The sequence below is a fragment of the Sipha flava genome, unplaced genomic scaffold, assembly GCF_003268045.1.
Source record: "Sipha flava isolate LNK unplaced genomic scaffold, YSA_version1 34_pilon_pilon, whole genome shotgun sequence".
Taxonomy (NCBI): Eukaryota; Metazoa; Arthropoda; class Insecta; order Hemiptera; family Aphididae; genus Sipha; species Sipha flava.
The window spans coordinates 2,492,701-2,518,039 of record NW_020273045.1 but is presented as its reverse complement, the minus strand read 5'-3'; the positions used below and the strand labels follow the sequence as shown (position 1 = coordinate 2,518,039).

General features: G+C 32.3%; 1 protein-coding gene and 1 pseudogene across 1 annotated transcript in view; one reads left to right on the top strand and one right to left on the bottom strand.

Moving 5' to 3' along the window:
• The window catches only part of LOC112687452 (voltage-dependent calcium channel type A subunit alpha-1), a 303,497-nt gene that overhangs the window by 66,156 nt on the left and 212,002 nt on the right, over positions 1-25,339 (top strand). The gene's annotated exons all lie outside the window — the stretch shown is intronic.
• On the bottom strand, positions 16,379-17,525 carry LOC112687453 (annotated as a pseudogene).

The following is a 25,339-nucleotide window of genomic DNA, read 5'->3' as shown; positions in this document are numbered from 1 at the left end:
GACGTACAAATCGTCAGGGTCGCGTTTCGATTTATAGTTTACAGCTCACGTTTCCGTCCGAATGCGTGCCGTAAATCACCGGCCCGAACTTATCCACTAGTACAATTCCTGTACCCCTGACCGTCACGTAATACAACAATTCCCGTGTATTATTTTATAAAAACCCAAACGTATCCGAATCGGCCGCTTAAGATATACGATTCGTTTTATTTTGTTCCGTCATCGTCGTCGTTGTCGTCGTCTTTATTGTAGTTTATTGTCTTCTTCCGCTCTTTACGAAATTATACGCATCTAATACACGCGCACGTTGTTGAACTTCACCGGATTTACGTGGTTTAATAGTTCGTTTTGAATCGAACCCACGGAAAATCCGTTGCCAAATTCACCTATCATGCCCCTGACAGCTTAGACAAATTTTCTGATCAGTAATCTTTAGCCCCAAATTACGATATTGTGTACTATGCTTTCTTTTGAAGCGCACAACTGGAGCTTAAGTGAACGGTAGAACAAGAATCATCCGGTCGATAGACGTCCACATGCTATTGGACGCTGGTAATAAGTAGAATAGAAAAAAGAAAAAAAATCTGATAGACTCGACCGACCACAAGTACCACTTTCGAACGCGAAAAGCATGCGAATGCTTAATGAGCTCATAAAATGTTTTTTTACTCTACATCTGCACTCGTAAGAGTAATGCATTTTCAAAAATAAAAAGTGGAGGGGAAACGTGTACTGATATTTATATATAATGTATACGATATATCGGTTAATACTAACTGATAACTGACAACAGTCTTACGATTCGCATTGTAATAAATGTATAATTAGTGTATTCGTAAACTAAATTTTAATAGTTGCTGAACATATAATGAATCATTATTTTACATTTTTCATTTAAAAATTACTATCGAACTCCGTTCTGAAGCCTATAATAATATATTATTGATATTACCACTATACTATTTTGTATGATTTTTTTATTGCAGTCAGTAATGTCACATTTTACTTTCGAAAGCAACTTTGTTATTATCTGCACGTTACACTCCACTTCGGTGGAACAAACGCTCTTGTGTAAATTTATTGGCTTTTAATTTTTAATCCCACTCATCACACACACACACACTCGCGTAATTGAATTAGTTAGTTATATGATATATATTCTAAGTGTATTTTTTTAAATATAAAACTAATAACACCAATAATAAAAAAAATAAATAAAAAATTTATAAAATTTCTTCGAAATAACAAGTACATCACTATTATCATATCGAAAAATATTCTAAGTACACGGATTTTTTATATAATAAATATTTTACTACAGAAAAGTGAAAAAATTAAATTATTCATGAATCGTAATATCATTGTTAAGTTGTTTTTTTTTTTTATTTGATATTGATGGTTGATTGTCATTTCGATTTTATTTTATATTATATTTTCTTATTAATTACGCTTTCGTATCGAGTTTTCATAGTAACATTTTTATTAGTGATTTAATTAAATTTAATCTTTCGAAGTTTTTTAAATCGCGAAAAAATAATAATAAAAAAAAAAAAAATTGAATGGGTAATGAATTATAAAACACAGCGATATAGATTTCATTTTTTATTTTTTCATTCATAATAAAAAATTTGAAAGATATTGTTTATCGAACACTATTCAACTTAAACAATTATAGGGTTTTGAAATTTCGTACGAAATTCCTGATTTATTATTAAACATTAGATCGAATTTAATGATCAAACGAGAATATTTAATGTGAATCAGCACTTACATTCAAAGTAATTTATTTGTTGGGATAAATTATTTATTACTATATAGGAAAAATTCAGGAATAAAAACAAGTTTTATTATTTTCACTTCCGTTATGATAAAAAAAAAGTCTATATAACAAACAAACGGTCCATTGATTTGTGGAATTTGCATCTAAAACAATGAAATACGTTATTGTATTTTTGGATTGCGTTGACTTGATATGAGTGAAAGTAAAAGTATTTTATTCATGATAAAATGACGAATAGAATGTTAGAAAATCTTTTGAGTTGTCCAAAACGAAAAACCATATTCGCAGTGGATCGCTTAATAAAAAGAACATGTGTAAATAGCGATGATAGCAGTGGATGTACGGTGAGAAGCAAAAAAAAAAAAAAAGTACTAATGTTACTTAATTGAACGGCAATAATCCATTACGGCTACTACTGATGATAAAACCCTTTTGTTCGGAATCGTCGGACAGACATTGTTTTAAATTCCGGACATCCGTTCACGTAATACATAAGACGGTAACAGAAAAAGGAAAAATTCTAGAAACAAAACGATGGTCATCCATTTGAAGAACGTTATCACGTGCATATCCATACAAACCAGTATGGTTCAAAACGGCGGCGCAGGTACATCAGCATAATTTTCACCGGACAACCATTTATGAGATAACAGGGGATTTCGAGCGATCAACCGCCATTTAATGGTTTACTAAAATTTCAACGATCTACTTACTATACAACAATGGTATCGTTGTGATGCGTTCCGACTTGTGCGATTTGGATGTAAACATGTGATGAAGAATAGAATAACGTATTATAAAAAGGTTAAAATTCGCTTTTGCACTTACAGCGAGTTTGAGATTTTTATTTTAATACACAAGTTTCGAACTATTAACACGTTGTTCGTTTGATATTATGAATAATATCATAAATGAGATGATTTTTTTAAATATTTTACTTTTGGTTTTTCTCCAAAGAAAAGGTCCTATTTATCGTGCCACACAACTAATAATTTCATCATCGCAATTCCGGTACTAACAATTATATAAATTACGATTTATTTTATATAGAAAACTATGTCGTTTTTGCATGCCATATTATTTTATTTATTTATAATTATACTAAATTAAGTAAAAGTTTACTTAAGTCAATTTAATTACTTACATTAGTCGTTCGTTACGGTTTGTTAAAATGGTTAATAACATTTTAGATTAAATATCTATTTAAAATTTAAGCGGAGTGAAATTCTCAATTAAAATTATTCAAAATCGAGATTTTCAGAAATTTCAAACATAAAAACTGTAAATATGACTCATTGTTCACGAGTTGAATATTATATTAACTATAATTATACTTAAATTCAGACAATTATCTGCGTATTTCCACATTATAGACTAATTGGGAACAAATGATGAAACACTAAGTTAAAATTAATAACGTTTTTGAATAGGTATCAAGGGTATTAATAATCAAAATAACTTGAATAGATTATTGATTGATGCAATATCAAACGAGATAGTCTTTGTCAATATTTTACCTAATTATTTATGTGTTTAATTAAAATTGTTTATATAACAACTATAAATTGTGTACTATCACTCGAAACGTTCACAAAATAGGACCGTGTCAAATGGACGTATATTTTCTCTTTCGATCCACCAATCCATTTTTCTATTTCGTGAACAGCCTGGAACATTTATTAATAAAATATCGGTTGCACGAGTTATCGGTTTTTTACATTAAAATTTAGTTGAACCAGGAAAACCAATCATAAATAAATCGATGTAAAGCAAATACCAATTTGATGCGGTTAAGCAATATGCAAGAGTCTGTGCATGTGTGTTCGTGTATGTGTATACATTAAATTAAAAAATATTCGTTGGAACGCAGACGGTATTGTTATCGCTTCTCGAGATCTGGGGGACATATCCACGCGAGCTTGATCGAAAATAGAGCTCTGATTACACGTGTAACGCAACGCTCGTGTCACGTGAAATACGTGATTGTCAAAATATACATACGTTTTCATAATGATTAGTAATTTCGCGTTCAAGTGCTTGAATTTTAAATAAAATATTGTCAGTACAGAATTAAGATAAGGTAATAGGTTTTATTTAATTTTCTATTTACACACATATATCACGTAACACGTGTAATAGCAGTTTCGATCGAAAGCACTCGGAGACTTTGTTCGTGTCCACCCGCTCCCAATAAGGGATTGACTGCTGATTAATCAATGCGTCGCGACGGCTTTGAGCTTCCGTCGTCGATCGGAATAGTTAGCGCACCGATGGCTAAGATATTATCCCGGAGGCGGTGAATTCGCTGAAGACTCGTGCACGGAATTCGGAATAATAATGTATCCGTACAGACGCCTATCTCGGACCAGCGGCTACGGGGGCGGTGGCGATGAAATAGCGAACGAAAACTGTTGTGCACCTGCCGTGGCACCGGCAAGTTTTTGTTACGACGACGCCCGCCTGCGCCGACCGAGGATTACATTTTTATATAAACATATGGTTCCCATCTCTCTCCCTCTCTTTCTCTCGTTCTGTAACTCGATCTCGCTCGTTCTCTTGCGATTTTATCCGCACGGCGTTCAAGTCGAAACAATGAAGAGTGCTCGGGATTTCGAATTTATTCAAATTGTATATCTTTACTCGTGTAAGTCGAGAAATATTCTCCTGGCTTAAAACTTTTCTCCGGCGGTTTTATCGTATCGTATATTTTATTCTTACGCGAGAAAATTTATAAAAAAAAAAAAAAAAATGATTTACAATCGAACGAAAGAAAATCCGACCGTGATTTTTATTGCTCGACATAATTTAAATTAAATTTGCAAAAATATATATATTCATTTGGACTTTCGCAAGTATTATGCGTATCAAAAATCATTATTGCTTACGTTTCGAAAAACCTTCTTCGATTTAATAAAATCAAATTAGTTTCATAAATTATATACGTCTTATGGTACGCGCATTCTCATTCAATATGTTCTTATCAAAATTATTTTTATTCTTATACAATTTGCATAGCTATTCAAAATAATCAAATTTAATAAGTATTATTATAATTATTATATCATATTACTCGTATTTTGTAATAATAAATTGTACACATAGTAAAGCTCGTTATACGCTTGTACGATTATAAGTTTCATTTATAAATTTGAAATGATTTATACTCCTTATGATCACGTTACTCGACTTAATGCACAGAAGGGTAAAATTGAATAGTGAATTATGTTTAAATAAATAATTATATTGTTTAAGTAATTTTTATATAAGTAATAATTATACAATTTATTTTAAATGTTAAGTTTACTTATTTTTCATTATAATAAAGCGGGGGATAATTTTTTTTAAATGTGGGGTATATACATGTTAAATTTAAATATTTTTAATTTATGAACAGTGTTTTTAGTTTTTAATTTGTAATCAATAAATTATTATAAGTATCGAAATTTGTTTTTTCAAACTTCCCATAAGTTAGAAATTATTAAGTTTATTATATAAACATTCTTATTTTACTTCGAAAACAATTATTATAATGGCGAAAAAATTCAAAGTTCTCTTCTTTGTTAACATTTTATTTTTCTTAAAAAGCGTTATTACACTGAAACATAATTAAACGGCTGAATATTTTCACCAAGCAGTTTGTGGCAGAGTAAAGTTATTAAAACAATATTTCGGGTCGTTTTATTGTTTAAAAAGGTTTTACGTGTATATAGATTAATTATAAGAGGAAAAAATATTTTACTTCTTCTTTTGTAATTTTAATTTTTAACTTCCTGCAGTTTTTTTTCTTTATTAATTTCTATCGAGTAACTTTTGGTACGACGGACTATAATAATTACGAAATACCTGATACGTTTTTATCGATTTACTTACTCATAATACGAGTAGTGTACGTAACGGCGCCCTTCAGCATAACTAATAATTTTTCTGCTCGGCAACGAATATTAAAAGCAGTACTGTCGAATTCCGACGTGAACATTGCCATTGTGTAAAAATCAGATATTGTATTTTGCATCGAGCATCGGGTGGGTTACCTATTTATGTTTTGCCGAGATTGACCAGTTTGCCGTTGAAATACTTCTCGGCGATACACGCACTTGGTGTTAATTACCCGTCGATTCCCGAACATAATTGACATCTAATTAGGATTATTTTTTCTTTTCTATTATCACCGACTTGGCCGTCTTGATATACTATACCATAAACTAGCATTTGACGTTCGTATCATACGGTTGGTACATTATTATTTTATTTTTCTGAGCAGTCTTGATTTTGTAAGTGTGTTTTTGTTTACTTTGATTTTCTGACACATCACAAAAAGATTCCTAATTTACTTTTTTTTCATACCAAGATTGTATTCATTGATTTACGGAAAAACATTTAATATGTTGGTTCTACGTGTTTTATACATATTATTTCCACTGCGTAGTTTATTGCTCAGACTTTGGTCAGCTATCCTAATATCCTGGGATACTGAAATGTCCAGCGATTCAAATGTTATTTGATTTATTCAAATTACTTTTGTTCCCCATCTTTCTTTATTTGGTTTATTTATAACTCGTCCATGTCCGTAGGATTTTTAAGGTTACAATGCTAAAAAATAATTAACAAAAATACTATCATTTTTAACGCTTATATTTTTGCAAAATTTTTTTTGTTTCCATTGATTTCTTTATTAATTTTTATTACTTCTTCATTTTTCACGTTTGTTTTTATTTTAGTTTATACGCATAAATTATGCGTATAAATTATACCTTATGCACACATTTATGTGGTTACCTTATATTTTCACCTAGCATGGTCGACGATTAACTGAGGTTATTAACTGATGCCAGAAATATCAGGGTGGTGAAAAAATAGAATGTAAACATTTCAAAAGTTGTAACAAGAAAATTGTATGATCGGCGTAAAATGTATATACCGGGATCCTGGGTCATAATTGCAATGTAGCTCTACTGCCATCTGTAGTATCGGTTATCCATCGTCTTGATTTATTTGTAACGAAGACGAAAACATTGATCCAATTATAATACCAAAAGCGTCTAATAGTTTTCACTATTCTCTTCTTGCTACTGTTATTATATTATACTGTCTGAACTTTACGATAAACAATGGTTTTGTAGTTCTAAGTAAATGCAGTTGACAATTTTTTTAAACTTATTCATCGGTCAAATATGTAGTCAATGTATATACAGTCAAGTATTTCCGTTTCATATGTTATATGTAATTGTATATAATAAAATAATAATAATAATAATAATATAATAATAAAATAAGTTTAAGTTTAAGCGAACACGAATACGTTAATATAATTTAATGATTGTTGTATTATAACAACTATGACCGTTGTGGTTTCGAATGTTATTAATTGTCTTTGTTTATTGTTAACGTTTCAACGGATTTATGCGATAAACAAACAAACGGCCATCGTCCATTATTCAAAACGTTGAAATGCGCGTGAAACGTACGTCGGCCGTGCCATTTATCACACAGTCCGATGGCACGTAGTATGATAATAATATTAGTAATAATAACGATGTTAAACTGTTTTTATTCCATCGAACGATCTGAACCGCCCGAGAACCGTTTTCGGGAAAACTAATTTTAACATCGGTGAATCTTTTTGGGCGGTGCGCACGCACGTTTGATCGCATTGCAGGTAGTTTTCGTTTTAAGTTTGCGTTAGTTTCAGCGTTTAAACCGGCCCACGCTGACGGTCGAGTCCCCCCATTACAAATGGCCGTGACGTTCTCTTGTTCCACGGGTCACATGCGAACAATTTTAATATGGTTCAAAGATCACGGGCTCGAGATTGCGTTTCGCAGTATCTTCGGCGAGCCGAACGCGGTTATTGTACGACGACCGGCGTGACAAACCCGTGTTTCGCCACCCCAACGAGTTCGATAAATGGACGTTTGTTCGAACGCTCCGATGCGCCCGCCGCGCAACATTTACATTTCCACGTCAACCCGCCAAGTTATAGCGTATTACGTGATCGATGAGATGTGCAACGCGTATGGCGTATACGGTGTCGTCCGGTCGATTACGGGACGCATACATTTTACTTTTCATTGTATTTGAATCGGAGGACATCCGATCGACAACGGGAACCTGACGTCCGACGTCCGTTGGTTGCACTTTCGCTATTCGATGACACGTTCACCACTGAGAACCTCGAAATTCTTTCATCTTCTGTCTTTTATAATACAATCACTATATATATATATATATATATATATATATAATATTGTTCTCCTTAAATGTACTGGATGCTCAAAATTAGGACCGTCTTCAGATAAGATTAAAGTGTGCGACGACAAAGGATGCTAAAATCAGAAGAGTACGCGAAGTCAAAATTAGAATTAAATAATACATTTCAACAAACGTTGGCGACGCTAATTATATGGAAAAAATGTACGATGTGATTTATTGTAAATTTGATAATCTTTATACCGACACGCAAAGAGTGGCCGCACTTGTAGGTAACACTTTTACAAACTATTACTAAATTATTATCATTGTAATGATTGATCTCTGTATGATTTACAAAAGTATTTTGATTACGAATCTGTCCAAGCCCTTCCAGATCCTCTTGTTCGGCCTATGTAAGTTATGTTTAAACTGTTTATGAGGGAGGGGTGCCAAAATAATTCTTGCTCTGAACGCTTAAAATGCAAAAATCACCCCGGCTTGTAATGATAAACCTTTGCTTAACCTAGTTTTAATCGATAAACGATACCGCTTAATACTATAATTTTTTTTTCCGTGCCATTTAAATAATTTCTCTTGTTCTTTTAACTGTCAAATATACATCTCACATGCTCCGATCTCATGTTTCGGCTATGGGTTGGCCACTTTTATATACTTACAGGTTTTTTGCACGAACAGGGTTGAGACGTATGCAATAATTGATTGGGGGAATGTTACAAATATATAAATCTGCCATCTACTACGTCCGAAACAAAATTCCACAATACTAATGTTACCCAATTTGTAGATAATTGCCAACTATATAAATAGGTCATTCATAACTGGTGGGCTATTGCATTCTTTCTCCTAACTCTGGCCCCGCGCACGAATTGATACGCGTAGATATAGCAATTGTTTCATAGCAGTACGTTTTACTTTCGAGGATAAGATTCGACGATGATCATCATGTATGCGATTCAAAGAACGAAATTACATTGCATTCGAATGACGGGAAATGTATTTACAGTAGACGATGCTATGAGTAGTATGTAGTATGTGGTATGTATGTAGTATGAGTAGTATGTGCATTGAGATGCACATGTAAATATTGAATTAAATTCATATTAAATTATATTACAGCTCGCAGACAGAAAATCAAACTAATCCGTTAGTGACGCAGAAACTTCATTATTTTTCCCCGAAGATGTGTGTGTTGGTGTGTGTGTGCGTGCGTGTAACTACTCATTTTAGTTTAATACGATACGACCACGCATAATTGTATACAGCTATACACACATTACTCTAGCGGTAGACGAATTTCATTTATCTTCGTCTGGTAGCCCGCAACACGCTGAGGTTGTGAACAGTTTAATATAAAGAGTGCGGGGGAGGGGAAAAAATCCAAGTCCTGGATAGGGCTTGAAAATGTTTCTCAACAAAACACGGTCGTAAATATTTCGGATTATTTTAAAGTGCCGGTAGGCTGCGTGGACCGCCAATATCATCATAACCGTTTCCCAGGAGAGAGGGAATGAGCGCAGACGAGTTATACACGAGGGTTCGTAATAATGGTGATGATGACGACTCTACGGAAAAGATCAGCGTGCCGCTGCTCGGAATGAGAAAGGATAATGAAAACGGTTCTCGTCTTAAAAATGATTTTCAATCTCGATTTAGTAATCGAAATTATTACAATGAAAACGTTTCATTTTTCGAAGTAGAAATTCACGATAGCAAAACGTGAAAACGCTACGACAACGATGTGGCTGTTTTGTCGTTTATACTTTTCCCCATTATTAATTGCTGACGTCGTCGACTTTTGTGGTATAAAGCGAACGACTTCGGAAATGACCAAAAAAACATTACTAAAAATCACTGATCAGATTAATATTACACGAATAACATTATTACCTTAGCGTGTGGTGTTTGAACATGACTGTATTCAACGGTATAATATTATAGTACACATAATGTCGTGTTTGACTTAAGTCATTAGTATGTGAGTTATTTATTTAATGTTCGCTGTGCACATTAGCCAACAACGATAAGAATCTTATCCGATAAAACCGGCTTATACAATATTTTTTTTTTCAGGTACGTTCTAAATATTTTGTTTACAAAATTCACACTGCTTACGTATGGCGGAAAAGTTCGATTTAATTGGAACGGTAAGAATAAAAAATATGTATACGGTTCCATATCAGTCTAACGAACAAGGATTTCGTCGATATAAGTTAGTATCAATATTATCATTTCATGTGTATTTATGTTATGACAAATTAATGAATTTTAAGAAATGAAAACGTAAGACCGATTTAGAAAAAAATGCATTTATATTCGAAACGTAATTAGCATCAAGTGTATTATGGTAAACGAAAAGGAAACTTTTGGACGCCTATCAATAGGTCATATTTTCTATTCACTGAAACGTTTTCGGAAAACTTCACGACGATATTATAATACGTTTTCATTACGTAGGCAGGTACTATTATAGTTTTGGTGTATATTTTCATATATTTTTTCATATCTGAAACATTAATTTCTTTGCTGTTATACTGTTTGTGTATGCACGAATATGAAAAGAAGAAAAAAAGAAAAACCTCGGAAAATCGGCCGGGTGAAAGCACTAGGTAGAGAATTGAAATAAAAATATTAATGTTTATTTCGCGTATGAAAAAAGATACCGAGAAAAACGAAAAACTCGAGTGGTGTTCTGGATTCTTTGCAAATAATTCCACGTACGTTTAAGCATTTTCTATTTCACCCTCTCCTGTCTGGTATTAAATATTCACAAACAAGAAGCAAAGAGAAACTAAAATTATGTATTACGTCAAACACACAAGTGTATTGAAACTAGTTATTAGTTTTATTCGTATCGTGTAGCTAGCGCGAAAATCAATAGAATAGCCAAATGTTAGAATTACGGATTCTGGGCGCATCGATGAGATTTAAAATACATGTGTTATTTTCATTAAAAATTATCGTAAAAATGTGTAAAATCCATTTTTAATTATCATACGAGAAACGTTTGCACTCAGCCGAAAAAATTTAGTAGAATAGCAAACCAATAATGTAGACATTTAAATAAAATGATTTATCTAAACTTCATGAAAAAATATAAATTATTCAATTAAAGAGGTTAAGGAGATAAAAATTAGTATATCATATTAAAGTACACGTATTTAGGTTTATAAAAATATATAAATTAAATCTCTAAGAGGTTCAAAAAATATTTACTACCTTAATTAGAGTAAAATTAATACGTAAATAACTTAATTATTTAAAGCTTAAATCATGTACGTATTTTAATCAAAATAATAAATTTAAATAAAAATCATAACTTTTAAATCCAACATCAACTCATGCATTTTAATAATTTTTAAAAATAATTTTCCTAATAGATTGGAAAGAGCTTAAAATGACGCATTGCCAATCAGCTCTAAATTGACGTGCTGGTCAATTTTTCCGCATTTAACAAATATTTATCGTACACGTTTTCATAAAACGTGTTATTAACGTGTACATATTTTGATTTAGCAATAAAATTTTATTTAATTATTTTATTTTCTTATGCTTATACCACGATGGTTTGACATTTACTTACAGTGTACCTACCTAATATACATATACTCGTACACCTATGTACGTTCTTGCGATTTATGAATCAACAACGTGAAACAGTTTAGATTAAAAACTTCATGTGAAACACTTCGTGTAATTTTCTTTCTGTGAACTTTTCTAAAAAAAATAAAAAAAGGAAAAAAACTTATTAATCTCGAACTTTTTTCTTTTATCCGATCCGTATTTATTGTGCGCGTGCAACGCAAATCACCGTCCGAACGTATTTGCAAAATGCGGTATAGCAGACCTATTCGTGTCGACTTAACTAGTTTTGGAGTAGGAGTGTTTGTATTAATAAACTAATCACATATAATTGGCTCGTCCATACGATAAATTAACCGATCAAAGCTTGTTGCTTGTTGAATTTTAATGATCGGGGGTGGTATTGCGGCGCTATTTAAACACAGAGTATTTATGTTACGTCGTTTCCTGTCTAACGATAATAATAATAATAATAATAACGGCTATCCATATCCAAAACGCAATATCTTTGGTTAATTGATACTCGAATACAATTTGCGTATTTATCATTATTTATCAAATTATAACTATATTCCCTAAATGAATGTATCTATTACATGTTTAAATATCTGTGGTGCACAATAATTTAAATTCATGCAATATGTTGTGGATAATACTTTACAAGCATCCAAGTGAGCTTGCGCAGTGCGGTTCATTATAGATTATCTTTATATATATTTTATGTATATGAATAAATATTGGTATAGTTTAAATTATTAGACTCGAAATCGACTAAGCTAATTTCAACGCAGATTTTTTTAAAATGGTTCACATCGTCACTGAGAAGCATAAAAGCCATCGAAATCTTTCGATAGTTTAACTGTACCTATACCCTCCTAAAAACCTGGTTACTTTCGGTATTTTCGTAATATGGATGAATAAAAACTTCTTATTTTTCAGCATAAACTGTAAAAGGTTTCACCATCGCCACTGAATTCCTCAATTTTTTTTAGTCCCGGGCTAATTCTCTCCAATTTTGAACACCTATTCGTTTAATTCGGTCTAGTTATACTACATCTTATCATCTTTTCCTCGGTCACCTATGGAATTCATTCCAGAACTACTCTTCATATATTGTCTTCATTTTTTTGCCACAAATATGCTCTAACCCAGTGGTTCCCAAAGTGTGCACCGCAGCGGCATAGGCGTGTCTACGAGGGAGGCAGGGTGGGCACCGGCCTCCCCAGCGACGTTCTTAGCCTCTTGGCTTATAATGGTAAAACCACGAATATATAGTATCTATATCCGTGGCTGAAATAGTAACAGTAGGTAATTTTAGGTAGAAGGTGAATTTAAATTTTAAATTTATTGAATTTTATTATTTGTAATATTTTAATAAATTAATTATTTAACCAAACTGATAAATAACTGTAATAAGGTGTGTATAGAAGGTTGATGTATAGTTGATAAAATATTTATAAAAAATAAATAAGTAGTACATTAGTTAATAGGCCTTATTTATTAGTTCATAGTTGTAATAGCATAGGAAACCAATTTTAAAATCAAGAAAATCTTTAATTTGATGGGGTGAAAAAATTCCAGGTGCTATGTAATTTCCATAAAACAAAAATAAGTCACAAATATAGATATAGATTATAGATCGCTGTAGTAAGTAAAAAATTTAAATTTTATAACTGGCTTCCCCAGCCATGGAGGTCTGGACACACCTATGCGCGGCTTCCTGGTGTGCCGCGATGTCTGTACAGGGGCATCGCGCCGTCATAAAGAACTATCTGGTCTAAAATTTTCTTTATGATTAGTCATGCTATGACTTGGAGAAGGGTGTCCTGAAAAGACCTTAGATCAAAAAGGGCGCCATGAGTCGAAAAATTTTGAGAAGCACTGCTCTAAACTTTGGATTCTTTGTCTTCGTATAAAATTTACTATTGATGCCCTTTACAATTGTTCTTGTAATTCTTTGATGGAATATCTTCTCCAAGTTTTTTTTTCATCATCATATACGGGTTCACATACTGCTATCCATATTTTGCTTTTAAAAGTCTTGGGTTTTCTTTCAATGATACTATTGATAGTCCATATTTCGCACCAATATGCAGACGTAAACCTTATTATTACCGTGTTAAGCCTTCTTTTGGTCTTTTTGGAGAATACTTTGGATTTTAAGAATTTAATTAGTGCAAGAGATACTATTTCAATTTTCATTATCCTTAAACATATCTTACTGCTCCACTCATTTTTTGAATCGATAATTGCAGAAACTTCACAAGTTGCATATTTTATGAAACCGCAATATTAGTTAAAACGTAAACTAATTATGTGTTTACAGTGTTAATATTAAACATTGAAAATTTGCAATTCTTGCTTTATGACTAGCAAATTCATCGATAATTTCTTTATATGAAATTTTCCATTTTGTCCTTGCGCTATTTACATAATTTCATCATTAAATTCACACGCAGTGTATAAAAATAGACAAAATCTATGTATTTAAAAGAGTATAATGAAAACATTTCAATTTCATTGTAGGATAAAAATGCAACTTTCGCACAATTTGTCGCTCTTTTTCAATTCATGCTCCTGGTGTAGGCCCTACCCTTGCTACGCCACTGTTCGGGTGGTCAGGTCACATACGTTTCCCGTGATACTTTATTAAAATGTATATTTCTTCCGTAATGTTTAACATAAATGTTTTTTTTTTTTATTGATTGAAAACGACATTGAAAAAAGTCCAAATAAAACATTTTAAAACATAAAGAATAAATAAAACTGTTAGGTATACTACTGAGGTTTGTGTCCAAAAAACGGTTACCAAATAATGGAGTTAGTTGTCTGGCTTTGCCATACGAGCACTCGTATATGAACTTGGACATTGAATGGGGATAGTCAAAGTGCTGCTCGCAGGAGTGTTTTAGTGGGTCCAAACCAACTTATGGTTATTCTGGTTTATTTTTTGGCATTTTATGAATTTTTTCGTTTTAAGACTGTTTATGTGCAAAAAGAATATGATAAAAATTTAAAAATAAATGTATAAAAAACTATTTTATTAATACATATTATGATAACCTCATACTCTACTTTAAAACGAAATTTTCGGCGCGATCACGATAATGGGTTGGAAAACGTGATTTTCAAAACTTACTTGTTGGAGCACGAACACCCTCAATCGAACTATCAATTTTTTACTTTGAAAAGCGAAATCAAAACGGTTTGAATAATATGTGGAACGCAATATAATAATAAAAACCGCAGAAAAAACATAAAATGTTCAAACGCAGTTCTAGTTATTAAATGTATTAATTTACCGCAACAACTATATTAATAACTTCGCCGATTATGCGTGATTTAAACCAATTATATGCCTATACAACTGCTGATCTAATCGATTGGGACTATTAAAGGGGACAGAACACTTTGTATGATATACATCGACTTAGCGATTATTTTTGCGTTTTGAATCCGAATCACGAGATAACCACGCGTACATCGCGGGTGAATGTTCAGCTTCGCATAATGAAGTCATACTTTATAATACGATTCTCAGTAGAATTGTTTTACCAACGCATTCGCTTACTAAACGGGCATTAAACTCGCTTTGTTTTATGTACATGGTAGGGAGAGGGTGTGGGAGAGGTGAAAATACCAAATTCTACCGCTGACGTAACGTATTATTTATTTTCTAACCCATCTTAACCTATAGCCACAGTAGACGGATTTGATATCATCCTCTTTTTCATATAATGTAACGGTGTTTAATGCGAAACTCTATCCATCAACGTTGCAACGTTTTAACGGGGCGCGAGGCAATGTCCTCGGAATGGAATAAAACAAAATAATAAAACACGTACTAACTATTTTACACACATTTTATTCCTCATGCCCGCGATTCCAATCAAAAGCGTTAGGTCTTTTTGAACGAATATTATGATGTATTCATGTGGGCGGTGTAGCAATCAAGAACGATGCATTTATTTATATTTCCATCGCAAACTCTCGTAAAACGGACAAATCGAATTTTCCTCTCCCCCACTAACCAATATCCTGATACTATGTACAGTGTATACACCGGGTACAGTTATATTCGGTGTAAAACGAACTTGGAGAATCGACGAATCGCAATGCCAGGAAAGTCGATTCGTAGAAAAAGACTCAAATTAGAGAAGAAAAATATACATTTCTATAAAAACTAAAAATAATTACTGCATTTGAAAATGTGACTATAAGATTATACAGGCAATAAATGTATACGGTTGATATAAAACATTAAAATAAATATATAATATTATTTAATTTTATTAAAATCTAAACAAATAAAACAATACAATAGACAGGTTGATCAAAATACCAATTAAATCTCAATAAAAGAGTCATCTTAAAATGTAGATCAGCTATCAAATTTTTTCTCTTATTCAATAATATCTTATTTAATAATAATATCTTATTTAATAACATCATAGATTATCGAATAATTTTAATAATAATAGAATACAATTATTATTAAGAATTATTTAGTCAATAATAATATGTACCTATTTTTGTAATATAGATTTACGACCACTTTTCATGACAAACGTCATGTAAACTTCGTTTACATAATAGGGTATATTTTCGATATCACTCGCTTTCGTTTGGACCACAAAAACGAAAAGACGTTACCGACTTAATAATAATTTTGTTCAAAATTAGGACAAGTTACACATAATTCGCAACCCATTCGGAAACGAAGTCGCAGAACGATAAAAACTCGTTGGCGTCGGTATTCGTCGGTGATCGGATGTCGTAGACTACAATTGGCGTCGTCGGTGTGTAGGACTAGGATGGAGGGGATGGTTTTAATGAAAACCTTTTCATGTACTCGACGGTTAACAGCAAAACGCTGCTGACGGGGACGGTTTTGACGAGGGTCGGCCACAGGCCGCTGTAAAGTGCCCGGAGGTTGCCGACGGAGCTCCAGGCGGCCTGGTACCTGCCGTTGATGGCCTTGTCGGACATCTGCACGCGGGACTTGATCACGTCCATCGGATAGGACGACAACCACATGGCCACGCCGGACAGGGCCCCGGCCGCCATGGTAGTCACAGGGCCCAGGTCCTCCTTGCGCTTGCCGATCGGCGTCAGCCGTTCACGGGTCAACTCGTACGTACCGAAGAACGCGGTGCTACCAACGAACTCGCGCGCCATCGTTATCCACAGTCCACGGTAGAACCCTTTGAAGCCGTTGTTCTTCTTCCAGATATCTTTGACTGTAGTTCCTATGGATAAGTTCTTCGCCTGTCCTTCGTAGCCCTGCATGCGTATTTTCACCAGTTCGGTCGGGCACACTGCTAACGACGTAAACAACTGAAATCGAGACGTGGTTATTATTGTTGTTCGTCGCACTTCGACTTCAAGGGTCGACCAAAAACGCTTGCACCGAATCACCTAACCACGGAGATGCACGGGGTGTATGTCAAAAGCGCAAAAAGTGCGAAAACGACGTAACATTTGCATCAACACGATCTTTTTACACATTTTTTATTTTAAAAGTATTTTAAAATAACAAGCAGTTACAAAAGTACGGATTGAGTGGGACTCTCGATGTGAGAGAGGCTTGGCCGAACGATAGCAAACGAACTGCACCGTGCACATTACTTACCGACGATACGCCACCGACCATGGCGTTCTTTTTCCAGCTCAGATCCTTCGTCTCACAGCCCGTTAATGAGGCAATCTCCTGTTGGCACCGGCCGTACACTCCGAACAAGATGGTGTTTTCGGTACAGTATGAAATGAGCGCGGACACCATACCCGTGTACAGACCGCGGAAGTGTTGCTCTTTCACCGTCTTCTGTAGGCAATCGAACATGCCGCTGTACTTGTTGGGGTTCAGTTGCATTTTCACCTTGACCACATCCAACGGATGGCCGACGACCACGGCCGCTATGCCTCCGGCAAACCCTGCAAACATGTCGATCAGCATATTCTGATATGGCTGCTAATTGTTGGCTGATCGCGTTCAAAATGCGACAACTATTAAAAGAAGACAATCGAATTGCTAGTAGAGAACAGTTGACGACCGTTAACAATTTTTAGAAGACACCCGATCAAGTAGGCGCGAGTGACTCTTTAACACAGCGTCACGGATAAATATTTGCGTCGATGGAAAAACTATATACATTATATCACTTAGTAACCGATTTTTTCCAAAGATCAAAGTGGTTTTTTTCCAAAGGTTACCTCATAAGGCCGTATGTTTTATTTAAACATGTGTTTTATAAAAACGATTTTTATTTATAATTATTATTAATTCATATCGTATCGCTTATTTGTCACCTGCAGTGATCGCAAACTAAAATATCTTCTTCTTCTTCTTCTTTAGTTTTTACTGTCCTTGAAGGACTTTCGTTGCCTTTACTACTTTTTTCCACCTATCTCTGTCAATACTATCTTCTAAAGTTAATTCCTGGGCGCACTTGTTTATATCTTCATTAACCCTGTCTATCCAACGCTGTCTAGGGCGACAAAAAATTTTATAATTATAATATATATAATTATATTTATAATTTTATTTTTATTTTAAACTAAAATATACGGTAAAATAGTAAGATGTTTTCGACTTGGTCTAAATCGACATTTCCAAGTGAACAACAAATATGTTTCGAAAAATATTTTCAAATTATGAAATTTTTATTTTTCTTAACGCCTAGTAACATGAACTACATTGAGAAGTCAATTTTTCAATTCCTATATAGGGTATAATTATTTAAAAAAAAAAAAAAAATACATTTCAAAAGGAGTTTGAGTAAACTTTTTAGAAAAATGTTAAAGGAAACGTTTTATAACCTCTATGAGAGGTAGGAAAACTATGTTTCATTACGTTTCCTTCACGTTAAGCCTTGGTGATATGATATAATATCGCTAGTGGCAAGAGTGTCGCCGGTGTTTTCGGTCTGTTAGTTTAAGGAGTATTAGTCTTGCACCTTTAGAAGCCATGTAATTTATTTATTTTTTGTTATTTTAAAAGACCTTAAAAACTAGTTCATTAGCTTATAGAATACTATTTACATTATTTAATTGTACTTTTTCAAATTAATCTCTTTTGTAAACAATGTATTTTGTTAATGTCATCGTTTGGAAGTAATTTTTTGCTATACTTATAAACTGAGATTGATAAAAAAGTGCAACTTAATTGAATTATTTTTTATAATAAAGGGTACCTTAAACCTTATAATAATAAAAAAAAATATGAATACCTTAAATATTTGTAATTGCATAAACTGTAGTGAGACAAAAATTATCTTTTAAATACATCTTTTCTGACAAAAAATATAAAACCTAACTTTACGTTTTTAAATATTGTAAAAAAATCAAAATAATTGATTTCAGTAGTTTTAATTAGTTGAATTATATTGCCGAATACACCTTTATCTATTTCTTGGAGTCAGTAGTGTGAACTAATGAACCGTTGTTATAAGTCCACCATTTCGGTGGCCCACGCGTAACCACTAACGTGCGTGCTGTGTCGCGTGGTTTTTTAACGATATTTATCAAAGTGGCCTATTTAGATATTAAATTATTTTTTTACTTTTTTTTTTTTATGTATTACGCATTCGTCGACATCAAATTATTAAATACGCTTTTCACCGTCACCGGTTTTTTTTTTCACCGAAAAAATATAGTTCTACACACGTTTTTTCATTCTAATTCAACGTCGTTTGTATTGTTGTTCGTCTTTGCCGCCATAAGTTGACACGATTATACGCAACGTATGTCTTATACATTGTCGTTCGATTTTCTGTGCGCCTTCGCCACCACAAGTTGTCGTTCTTGAAATTCGTCGCCACTTGTTAACCGATGTATCACATTCTTTACAAACGGGATTAACGTCAACCGAAACACATGAGTCGTAGCTTTAATTAATTAATTTTATATTTTATATCTGTTATTGCAACCTTTATGAGTCATATAAATTGTATTTGTATATTTACAGGCTTAATATTTGTCTTCCCACCTCCTAGCCCGTAGATTTGTAAACAGGCATACATTTACACATATCGTTTTTCTTGTTTTATTTGCATTAAAATACAGTCCACTGGATTGTTAAACACTCTAGTCTGATTTTTCACTGATCCTCTCCTAACTTTTTTCCATTTTAAATATATTGCCTAGATCAACCATCTGGCTCCTCATTACCGGGATTTGTCCTGAGCGAATAGATATTATGTTTTAAATATTATAGAATAACAGCAACTATAATCGGCATATTTATTTTCAAAAACATTAATTTTAGTCTTTTAGAAAAAATGTATTTAAGAATTATTACGAACGTAATTTAAACGGGAAAAATGCGTTACATTAATAACTACCGTTCCGTGTAAATTCAACGCGGGGTTTCCTAGTTATTTTGCTAAATAGAATAAAATGTAGTATCGGCTGTGGCATATCGTTTTTATATTTATATCAGCGAAAATGGATCCAAAGTTATTTGCATGTTAACGTGATTTGTAAGATTTTAAGTTTATTTCAATCGGTTATATATAAAACGTAAATTTTTTTTAAGAATGTACGATTTAGAATTCATCCCGCGCACGTCATAATCGCGCCACTAGCTGTGTATCCTCGAAAACCATAGCGGGAAACGGATTACAAAATGGTGTAAGGGCTGCCGAGGTTTAGGATTTCCAGCGACCGGATAAAAAAAAAAAAAAATAAAAGAAACGGTTGCTTTTTCACAAAAATCAATAACGCGTCTATTCGTATACGGGTCCGTATTAAAAACCAATTACGCGCCGCTGCGAATCGCAACTGTTTTCCTCCAAAGCCGTGGGATTCCGCGCGACATACGTGGCTCACGCGGCTCGAAGCTCGCCGATCGTCTATGCGCAAAGCTATAAACAAATAGCAACTGCTGAGCTGAGTCGGAACCTTTTAGCAAGCCGATAACGGATATCTAACCGAGGTTTAATATAAAGGGTGGTCCACCGTGATAAACCTATGGAAATATTTTCGCGTGAATTATAATTTTTATTAAATTATTTTTTTTTTCCGTTTTCTTTTTAGTTCAGTTTATTGGAAGGGAGCTATTGATTAAACACTTATAGTCAAATTTGTATATCCATCCCTTAACCTACTGGGAAAAAAAAAAATTTTAAACAAGATATACCGTTTGTGGTTCATGTTATAATGAACTTTTTCAAGTATTGCAACCGAAAATCGAATTATTTATTTCATCTAATTTAAGTATATGTAATTTTAAAAAAAAATTCTATAAGTGTACCATTATATTTCCCAGTTGATTGAGGGATGAAAATACATATTTCATTGAAAATGTTTAAGCCTCCACTATTAAACGTTACTAAAAAAAAGACAGTTCCTATAGGAATACCACACCATGTATAGCTATTATGTTATGCAATGTGACAATGTTCGGCGGCGAACAAATGCGTTGTGAGAATACCTACGATTCGAATGGAAACTTAATCGAATAATGGTACAATGTGTATTTATATATATTAACGATGATGGGTGACAAACCGTTTTTATTTTTAAATTTATTTAGCCAAACGGTTTATTACATAATATAAAAATCAAACCGCATATAGATTAAGAGTAACCTACGATACAATATGAATTACGGTTGCGCGTGTTCTCGGAGGTGCTTTCAAATTTATATCATTTTCGTAATTTCAAGACCTATATCTGCTATATCTGCTATATCTAATATATAATTATATTGTATTATGACATCATAGATCTTTATAACATGTGTACTATGCATAATAAATACGTATAAATAATCTGGGCTCAAGAGAAGGATATCCCCGGTGATCCCATCGTACACCGAATTACATGATATTTATAAGATTTCAATTCGAAATTCTAACGTCTGGTTTTACAATACCGAGAGTATTATGATAAATTATTATAACTAAGTACCTACAGGTGCAACGTTGGCTGATGGGAGAGGTATTTTTGCACGATTTTGGTTATAATATCATTATTCATCGCGATTTCCTTATTTTATTTTATGTTATAGTTTTTGTATTAATTTTATTGTAATTTATTACGCCATTAGTTTTAATCACAAAACATACGGACATCTTTCTCGAATTCACGGTAAGACTTCAAGATTAATTGGAAACTTCGTTATAATAACGTTCATACGATTAGCTCGTAAAAATAAAAGAGTGGACTAGAATATTAAGAAAACTACCTTGTACATTTTTTCGTGTTCCATCTCAGGAATAGAAAACATGAAAAGTGTATATTCGTTTAAATAATAGCTTATATTTTTGATATCACTCGTTTTTGGCTAGGCCAAAAAAGAAAAGACGATACAGACTTAATAATAAATTCGTTGCTCAAGACTAGAAAATTAAATTTAAAAGTGAATAAATTTAAAATAAGATTATAGTATGATACCTATTATAATTTCGTTCGGACATCATTTCGTTTCGCATACTACGTTTGTATGATTTGAGTCCATGTGGAGCTCATTTTTTAGCTCTTCCAATATTGCAAAAATAATTATGTACCCGTTTTGATTCCTCATAAAATCAAAAACATAAAAAAATAAAAAATACATAAATAATCTAACAATGAATAAATTACCGAGTTTTGTTGTAATTCTCGTATAAGATGGACATTTTACAAAAATGTCTTGGATTATATTACTATTTATGAATAATATTCTTATTTTTTATTATTATTTATATATTAAATAAAAAAATCATTGTGACGAAATGTAACATTATAATGTGGTATAACTTGTATATAACGATGCAATTATTATTTCTCCTTCTACCATTAGATTAATATACGATATAGTATCATAATATAATTATGGGCTGTATCGAAATATGTCGAAAAGGTTCACTGTGTCCGATATATTATATAGTTTGGTCATAATATGTATACAACAGTATTAGTATCTTAATGGTAAAACACAATATAATGTTTATAAAAATAACTAACTGGGATTACGTATTTTTACTGAATAAAAACCCAATAGACATCATCATCATGCACTCATTATTATTAACAAGGCCCATCATATGGGCTATTGTATGTTTGATAAAAGAACCAAAGGGGTTCGAAAATAAACACTCAACAAAGGGAATCGAGATCTGCACAGGACCTTTTTTGGCTAGGAATATGTAAACTGCGTCCGAATTTTTATCTATGATAAAAATGTATAATTTAAACTACGCCTATACTGTTTTCTACACCCAGGAAGTGTATCTGAGTATTTTGTAAATTATTTAATGAAATCTAAACCTGACGGCGAAATAATAACAAGATTTGTAGATTATTTGGTAGATGAATACTATTATGATATAAGTGCAGAAGCTCAGTATCCACCTGTAATATGGGCTTAAGCAACAGCAGAACCAACTTTAACCACTAATGTATGCGGCATATTTTGGCATCAATCGAATAAAATATTATTCTTCATTGATTTCTTCTTAATTCTATTATTGATTTTTATTTTTATTCATTATTTTAATTTGTATTATTATTCGTTATTCCCTATAACCATATAAATAATAAAAATTAATATCATTCATGATTTTAACGAATAAATTTATTCTGAATAATTGTTTTATTCACGATTATAACGATTCAGCATTTTTTTATTTTTTATTCAGTATACTACAATTATTCAGAATAAAAAAATATTCTTTATTCATAAATAAATTAGTTATTTATGCTTTTATTTTTTATTCTTTATTTTGATTTGTTTTCACCCAACTCTGGTATGCCGGTTATTTCAATCTCACTTTAATTCTAGTTTTATATGTTTATAGAAAAGTTAAAAGAAATTCAAGTAAAAACATATATTAAACTAAGTAGCATAAATTAACCTTTTACATAACATAATTAAAAAAAAAAAACATGAAACGTTACAAAATGTAATTCATAAGTATAATAGTAGTCAAACTCAAATTGTTGAACATATATATCAGCAAAGAGTCATAATTTATTCTAATATTTTACTTTATAAAATTATGTATATATTTTTTTTTAATCTTTAATTTAATTTATCTTAATTAAACTATACGACTGTAATTAATTGAGTATAAATTAGTGATTGTAATTTGAGATAAGGAATTTTGTACATTAGTTGAATTTTGCAAAAATATAGCTATTCATTTTTTAAATTTCACCTCGATGCAAATTATACGTTACCTTTTTACACTTGATAAAAATTCGGTCGCAGTTTACGTGTACGATTTTGTGTTTATCTGTGCATTAGGTGCAGTTTACAATCACCGTTTTGGCTTATTGTGTTTCTCACTGTTATACAAAATGACGTAAGAACTCCACGAGACAAAAGTGCGTCTACTGGGAGTTTCTCTCGTGTTCCCATGGAAAAGTCACACGTTTATAATCATTTATAGAACGTTTACATATATATGTATCTTATTCGGAAATTCGCTAACAAATTGTAAATCATTACTGTTTGTCATCGATCATGTACCGCCGTGGCGCGCCGGTATGCCACTACATAATTATGTACCATAATGCGTTGCGGGAGTGGTTCATTAATTTACAAAATAAACGAGCTCTTCTGTTTTATATAGATTATTTTGGAATTATTCCTACCGGCTGAATTCACGTTGCATTCCGTATTTTCTGCCCATTACCGTTATGAAATGGCTGAACATTTTTTATTCGTTTATTTTTTATTTTTTTTTTAACCGACAAAACCAAAACACACTCCTACCAAAACCAGCACATTATTTTCGCGTTTGATTCGTGGTATAATAAATGTAAATATCTGTTTTTATGTTATTATTGCACAGTAATCGGGCGGTGATTATCGAGAAAAATGTTAAAGTCGCATTGCATTGTTCTAGCTGTGGAGTTTGTTATACGCTGACGACGTGTTTGCATTTTGCTGAAAAATATACAATGGTAAGGATCTCGTCGAAATAGCGTTGTGTTACGTGCCACCGGCTCGATTTCAAGTAGTGCAGTTGACGATGAATTTAAATCTAATTAATCAAACATAAGTCTTTAACTTAAACGTTTATTTTAACTTTCAAAGTGTTTTAACATAATTTAACATAGAGTGACGTGAAGTAGCTTGTAGTTCCATGACTAGAAGTCATCTGCCTTGTGGTCATTTCGGTTCTTCTTTTATACTGCTCGATTGACCTCATAGGACTTGTTGTCTTGGGCATTTCCAGTGTTAAGCCTTGTTCCATTGACCTAATTCATTATTCTGAGAATATTGATTAACAGTTTATTACATCTTTAATATTATTCGGTTTATAACATAACGAAGGCTCATCTTGCGTAATAGATACAATATTTGACCTGATTCCTTATTCTAAGAATTTCAGTTTATTACAATTTTAATATTACTGGTTTATTAGTTAAATATACGAAAGGCCATCTTACGCTTTAGGTATAATATTGTGTTACACAGATTTATATTTTATCATGATTAAATTATACATGGTGGCCCATAACAGTTGCATAAAAACATACAATATTTCAAAAACACAATTCAATCATATCTGTATACCTAACCATCCTGCTTACTGTGCACTATGACCATAGTACGTGATAATTTTACCAAACACGTGTTGCCAATGTTCGCAAATCAAATTTATCACTATCGAATCGTTTGGTCACATACATTTCCAATTAAATGCGCAGTAAAAATAAAAAGTTGCATTATTATAAAAAAAACATCGAATTTTTTTCGCTGATTTATCGAATGATAATAATATTAATAATAATAATAATAATAATAATAATAATAATAATAATAATAATAATAAT